At 36.7% G+C, this 5,792-nt stretch overlaps 1 pseudogene; it reads left to right on the forward strand.

Moving 5' to 3' along the window:
• Positions 1-2,874: 2,874 nt before the first annotated feature.
• Positions 2,875-5,290, forward strand: LOC113507824 (annotated as a pseudogene).
• The last annotated feature ends 502 nt before the right edge of the window (positions 5,291-5,792 follow it).

The following is a 5,792-nucleotide window of genomic DNA, read 5'->3' on the forward strand; positions in this document are numbered from 1 at the left end:
AAATGCTAATTTAGTGTATGTTTTTCTTGTATTTTAATAAGTTTTCATTTGCTGCGGTTTTTTTTATTCTGATTACATTTTTAAATAACTATGAACAATAAACAACTTTTTTCTCATTTTTACGGTATTTTTCTTACTCCAAATCCTACTGTACCATATGTGGTACGGCTATTTCCCAGACCCCTTTTATTTCAGGATTTTAATTTTTTAGGTTTTCCTAATATTTAGACCCCTATCAACCTATATACTAAGAAAAAAACAAACATTTTAGAAAAAAATAGTTTCAGGACTAAATGGGTTAAAGATGCTTTTAAATCGTACAAAAATCATATTAATATATGATGTCTGTATGGTCGTTTTGATTCACAACGAAAAACAAAGTGAATTTGGTTTTCGTTGTAAATTAAATCAATGCGAATGTAAAAATCCACGCGAATGTACAATAGGGATGCCGACTAGGTATATAAAGTAATTATCTATTTACTCTCTCAGTTAAATAATTTTAAATAGAATAATGATAATAAAATGAATGAGATGGCGCGACGAACTGGATGCGTACCACAAACAGTGGATGGCAAAAGCAATAGACCGGACAGAATGGAAGAATCTAAGGGAGACCTTTGCCCTGCAGTGGGAAAGCAATGGCTGAAAAAAAAATGATAATAAAAAGTGTAGTCTATTAATAACTTTTAGAAATACATATCTCAATTTTCTCATAAGCCTACGAATATACAATAGTTATAATACAAAAGAAACCTATTAATTTCGTCTCAATTGAATCAATAGCATTTCGAAATCGTGCGTTATGACCACTTTTATCTAATGGACAGTTATTAATGATTGTAATGTGAATGATCTTTTAATAAGACGGATCTACGTTGGAATTTCACGTTCTTTGTTCGAGTTAATTGATTTGTTGTTTTTGTTGTGCGTCGGATTTAAGATCTAGTCTTACAGCGATAAAACGTAAAGATATTCCGGTAATTTTTCTTATGATACACGAGGAATTGTAATTTTTTCAGATAAATATGTATATTTAATGTAGCTCTAAAAGTTTAACCATCTTGCTAAGTTACTATACCATTGCTTCGGATGATTGTCAAGAATCTCAATTTCATAATTTCGTTATTTTTCTTATTTCGTCAATCACCCCTTTTTTGTCTATTTTAAAAAAGACTCTCGCATTCAGCCTTTTTATAATTGTGTCGCCACTAGTTTCTTAAGCATTCACACCTCATACACAAGGCTCTCAGATACAGGACGAGCGTTTGTCGATCACAAAAATGACGGCTCGAGCTTGCGACACATCGCGCACAGCAGGTTTAGTGTGACCTATGCAGACACAATCTTCCAGACGTACTTTTATATTGTCATAGCATACTTACAAGCATTTTTAAACATTCCCTTTATTTCCAAACAAACAGTACTGAATATTTCCGGTGTTAACCAGAATTGACGACTCCAAACACCAAGGTGCGGTCACAAGTTTGTAATGTTTCTACAGTTAATGGAATATTTGTTTACTTGGTTAAGTGTTTGACCATCCTTTAACTTAAACGATATCTGTTGAGAATGCTGTTGAATAGCTTCTCAGCATGCTCTTGTAAGAGCTTGTTATAGTAATAATAGGCACTTCGTTTGATAGAACATTTTGAAAGTGGTTTTGTGCTGCAGGGAATATACATATGTTGAAGGGGATAAGGGGGATACAAAGAGGAAAAAGTAATAGGTAGTCATTATCAGTACGTGATCGTCGTAAGTCTTAATCGGTTCTTCCAAGCGGTAAAAACTTAGGACAATTTCCAACAATGTTGACCCGTTAAATTTCTAAGCACTTAAGTTAAAAACAACAAGCGACCCAACATAATCATTAGCATGGGCTATCCATTCATTACACATTGCTTGATTTGTTCATACAATTCAGAGATCGTAGTGTTTATGCCATTTACTCTACCATCGTTGGCCACGCCCCAAACATGAAATCTTGATACAACAAACAACGCACAGGCAAGGGCTAGGTAATTATAAAAGTGAATGAGGATGCATAATATTTATCACGAACAAACTTTTAATTCAAATTTGCCAACCGATTCATATTTTGTTTTGTTTGCGAAATCAGTGACGATACTAATGAATAGCGTGATAAAGTTTAAATCGATTGTTTGTATTAGGAGTGAAATGTCGTGATAACAACCATCAGCGCAATAAAAGGAATTAGATTTCTGAAATAGTTTCAGCGATTTATAATGATTCGAGAATGTGCCGTTTATCCGTGAAATGAATACAATTCATTTTATAACGAGCCTAAACTACATTGCTATTCTACAGCAAAATTGTAGGTATCCTATTACGCTAATGATGACCAAAATTTTACATCAAGCGATCTTTTGAACCAAGGCTTACATCAGATAGTCCCAATTACCCTTTGCACGAAACTCACAGAGGAACTTGATTGCTCAAATCCAGTGTTCATCGTGTCGCGGCTTCGATCCCCGCGTAGGACAATCATTTGTTCTGAGTCTGGGTGTCTTTTTAAAAATCCTAAAACCAAACAAAACTCACATCCGATGATTTAAAGCAGTACAATTTCACTATGCATGGTCACCATATGAAGAGATCATTGAATAACCATTCAATGACAGGACTGTTCAGTCCTGTGCCAGCAGTGGGCAATGCAAAGCATGGGGCATGGATTATTATTTATTACCTTTGACGACTGTCGCTTAAGAACCTATGTACCTCTATTTAAAATAGTATTGTTTTGGATGTGGAAGCGTGACAGCACTACAGCGTAGATCATCGTCTCACTATCACAAATGCAATAATATTACTTTAATTGGTGACGGTAGGCCCTTTGACCTTTCTCCTAAACAGGCTCGTCTTATCTTTCTAAGTGTGCGTTTCATCTTTCAGGTGAATTCGACATGCGAGTAAAGTCTTGCGCGGCTTCCGATGGCTCCGGGCATGTGATTCAGCTGTCAGATGAATATGGATGCGTGCTGCGACCTAAGATGATATCGAGGTAAGTCGCTAATGTTTTGCTTTTATCTTGATGACGATTTTTTGTTGGTTAAATCTTCAATTATAAATCTGTTTTCTGTAATTTATGCATATGTGTGTCAGTTATCTGTATGTTGGTACTAGTGCTTGTATGATCATCATTCGGGGGAATTAATAAACTTTTGTTGTGTTGTACTTTGTTTAAATCTGTCTTTCTTTCTTGCATTGTTTACCTACCAATTCATGTTTATTTTTCCTTCATGAATCTTTTATTTATTTTCTCTCTACTAGTATTCTCAAGTCATTAGCATTAGCTCTTATTTAACATTTTTGCATATTCCATTTCAGATTCCTCAAAGCCAAAGCAGTGGACGAGCGAGCGACAGTCATTACCTACGCCTTCTTCCATGCCTTCAAGTTCCCCGACGCCCTTAGCGTCCACATCAGATGCAAAGTCGAGATCTGCAGGCACGGCTGTTTGGACCACTGTCAGTTAGCCGGCGTCACCCGCAAAGACACGGAGCATTAGACAGGAAAGACGATAGGACCCATCAAGATCACAACGATATAAAGTAAGCACTTAAAATGGACCGTATTTCAGAAAGTTCATTGTTTGAATCAATTCTGAAATAGTTTATTAAACCTCCGTCATTCGACATGTCGTAAATTTTCATTACATTTCAAGGTTAATAAGATTTGCTCGTAAAACCATTGTGTTATTTTGCTCTCGGTAGTTATTCAAGGTTAAATAACTTGGTGTAGTAATTAATTATTATTTATCATTTATGTCATGTATCAACAGTAAGGTTTAAAGTACGAACTCAAACTAGGAATCCAAATATATTCTTCCAACTTACAAGCGTTAAGGCGTCTGACAAATCACTATCAAGAATTTGTTCAAAATTAATGATTAGTTCGTTCTAAAAAAAGTTTCAAAACCGAATATTTTATTTAACATGACATTTGAATAACTTAAATACTAATCAACTGAGATTATTCAGACAACAGACCGACTATTGAAAATCCGTCGTTAATTCCGGACATAGACTGTTCCAAATCTGTCATTAATTCGTTATATATGGAGATTTGCATTGGCATGTCCAAAAATAAATATCTTTTAGCCTTTTTTTTCTGCACCTCTATATCAGTAATCATGAATGATAATTTAATTTCCAGTGACTCATCAGCTGAAGACGGCGGTCTATCAGATCTAGATGAAGCTCGTCTTCCACTTGAAGAAGCGTTTGGTGATGAGGTATCTGGTGACGTGGTCCTGGCTCCCGCTCCGCTACCACAGGTAGCTCCAGCGCCGGTCGTTGAACCTGAAACAGATCATGACCACAGGTCTGCAGTTGAAGAATTGGTTGAAGCTCTTGCTAGGCCTTTCACTGTAAGTATTTATGGATAAGCTGCTATTATTTATAATGTTTAACCTACAGATTTCCTGATGTCTAAATGTTATTGGAATGATAATTTAGTCCTAGTTTCTATCTTATAGCTACATGATATAAAAGTTTCATTCTTAAAAGTTCTGCTGATACTTTTATATAGACAGAACACTTCATAATTCTAGTGAAAAAATATTAATTAACTCTTCTCTATTGCCTTATGTTCTAGGACCGCTCCACAATGATTGATCGTGAACGTTTCCCTCACGGACCTCGTAACCTGGGTACCAACGTTAGGCCAGAACCTTCAGGCGATGGAGTGGTCCCAGCTAGGGCTCCTGGACCCGCTGTAGCTGGACCCCGGTCTCTTCGCAAGCGGCGCGCAGTCCGCGACGCCAGGTCTGCCGATGTTGGAGTATCGGGAATTTATGACGTAGTTTCTGAAGCTGACTTGGCCTTTGGACCCTCAAGAACTGAACCAGTTACTGTTTTCAGTGGAAGGATTCGTGAAGAGGTAATTTCCATACTTAAAAAATTCAATACATTCGAATATAGCCTTGCAGGATTCTATTCTAAAAATTCAAATTTTTTGTGCAGGTCGTGTACGGAATATGCATGGGAGCCGTTAGTTTTGGTGCCCTATTCGCTTCTGCAGCTGGTGCAGCCGCCAGTGCAGCGTTAGCAGCTGCAGTCATGCTGCAGAAACTGCGTTCACGAATGGCAGTACAACCGCCGCCTGTAGTAACCCCCGCACCGGCTTCACACTCCCTCGCCGCGTGGATGGCTCTAAGACTCTTGGGATCCCAACCACACCCACATCACTCCCGCGATGGTTGACCCAACCTAAAAAATCCTACCGAAGACTGTTTTTAGATGCTAATTCAATATACGTCGAAACTGTTTCTACTGTGTTTAAAGCATTCTCTTCCCTACGTGTAATATAGAAGGAATAACCGATTCTTCCAGTTAGAGTTAGATACCTGATAAAATTTAGAATTAACCTTCATTGGAGTTGAGGTCAGTTGCATCCATGTATTAGGTGTTAGACTCGCAGATTTATTAAATATGCTTATAATTTATGATAGTGTTAATAATGTTTCTAGATCGCCTTAAATAATGGTGCTAGGTCGTGCTACGGACTAAGTCCTGAGAAACCTGATATTGAATTTTCACTTTTGTGAATACATTTTATACAGATAAGTTTTGTACAGATTTTTTCTACTTTTATAATGACTAACTTATTATCATTTTCGTGTTCTATCGTGTCTAGTGTATAAGTATAAACGTCGAGTCATGCCATTAGTTTAAGTTTTAGTTAATTCATTTGATTGCGATTTTTATGTACTTTAGCTCAATTTTGTATCGCATGGAATGAAGCTCTAAGATTAAAAATAACATTGATTT

The sequence above is a fragment of the Trichoplusia ni genome, unplaced genomic scaffold, assembly GCF_003590095.1.
Source record: "Trichoplusia ni isolate ovarian cell line Hi5 unplaced genomic scaffold, tn1 tig00003248, whole genome shotgun sequence".
Lineage (NCBI taxonomy): Eukaryota > Metazoa > Arthropoda > Insecta > Lepidoptera > Noctuidae > Trichoplusia > Trichoplusia ni.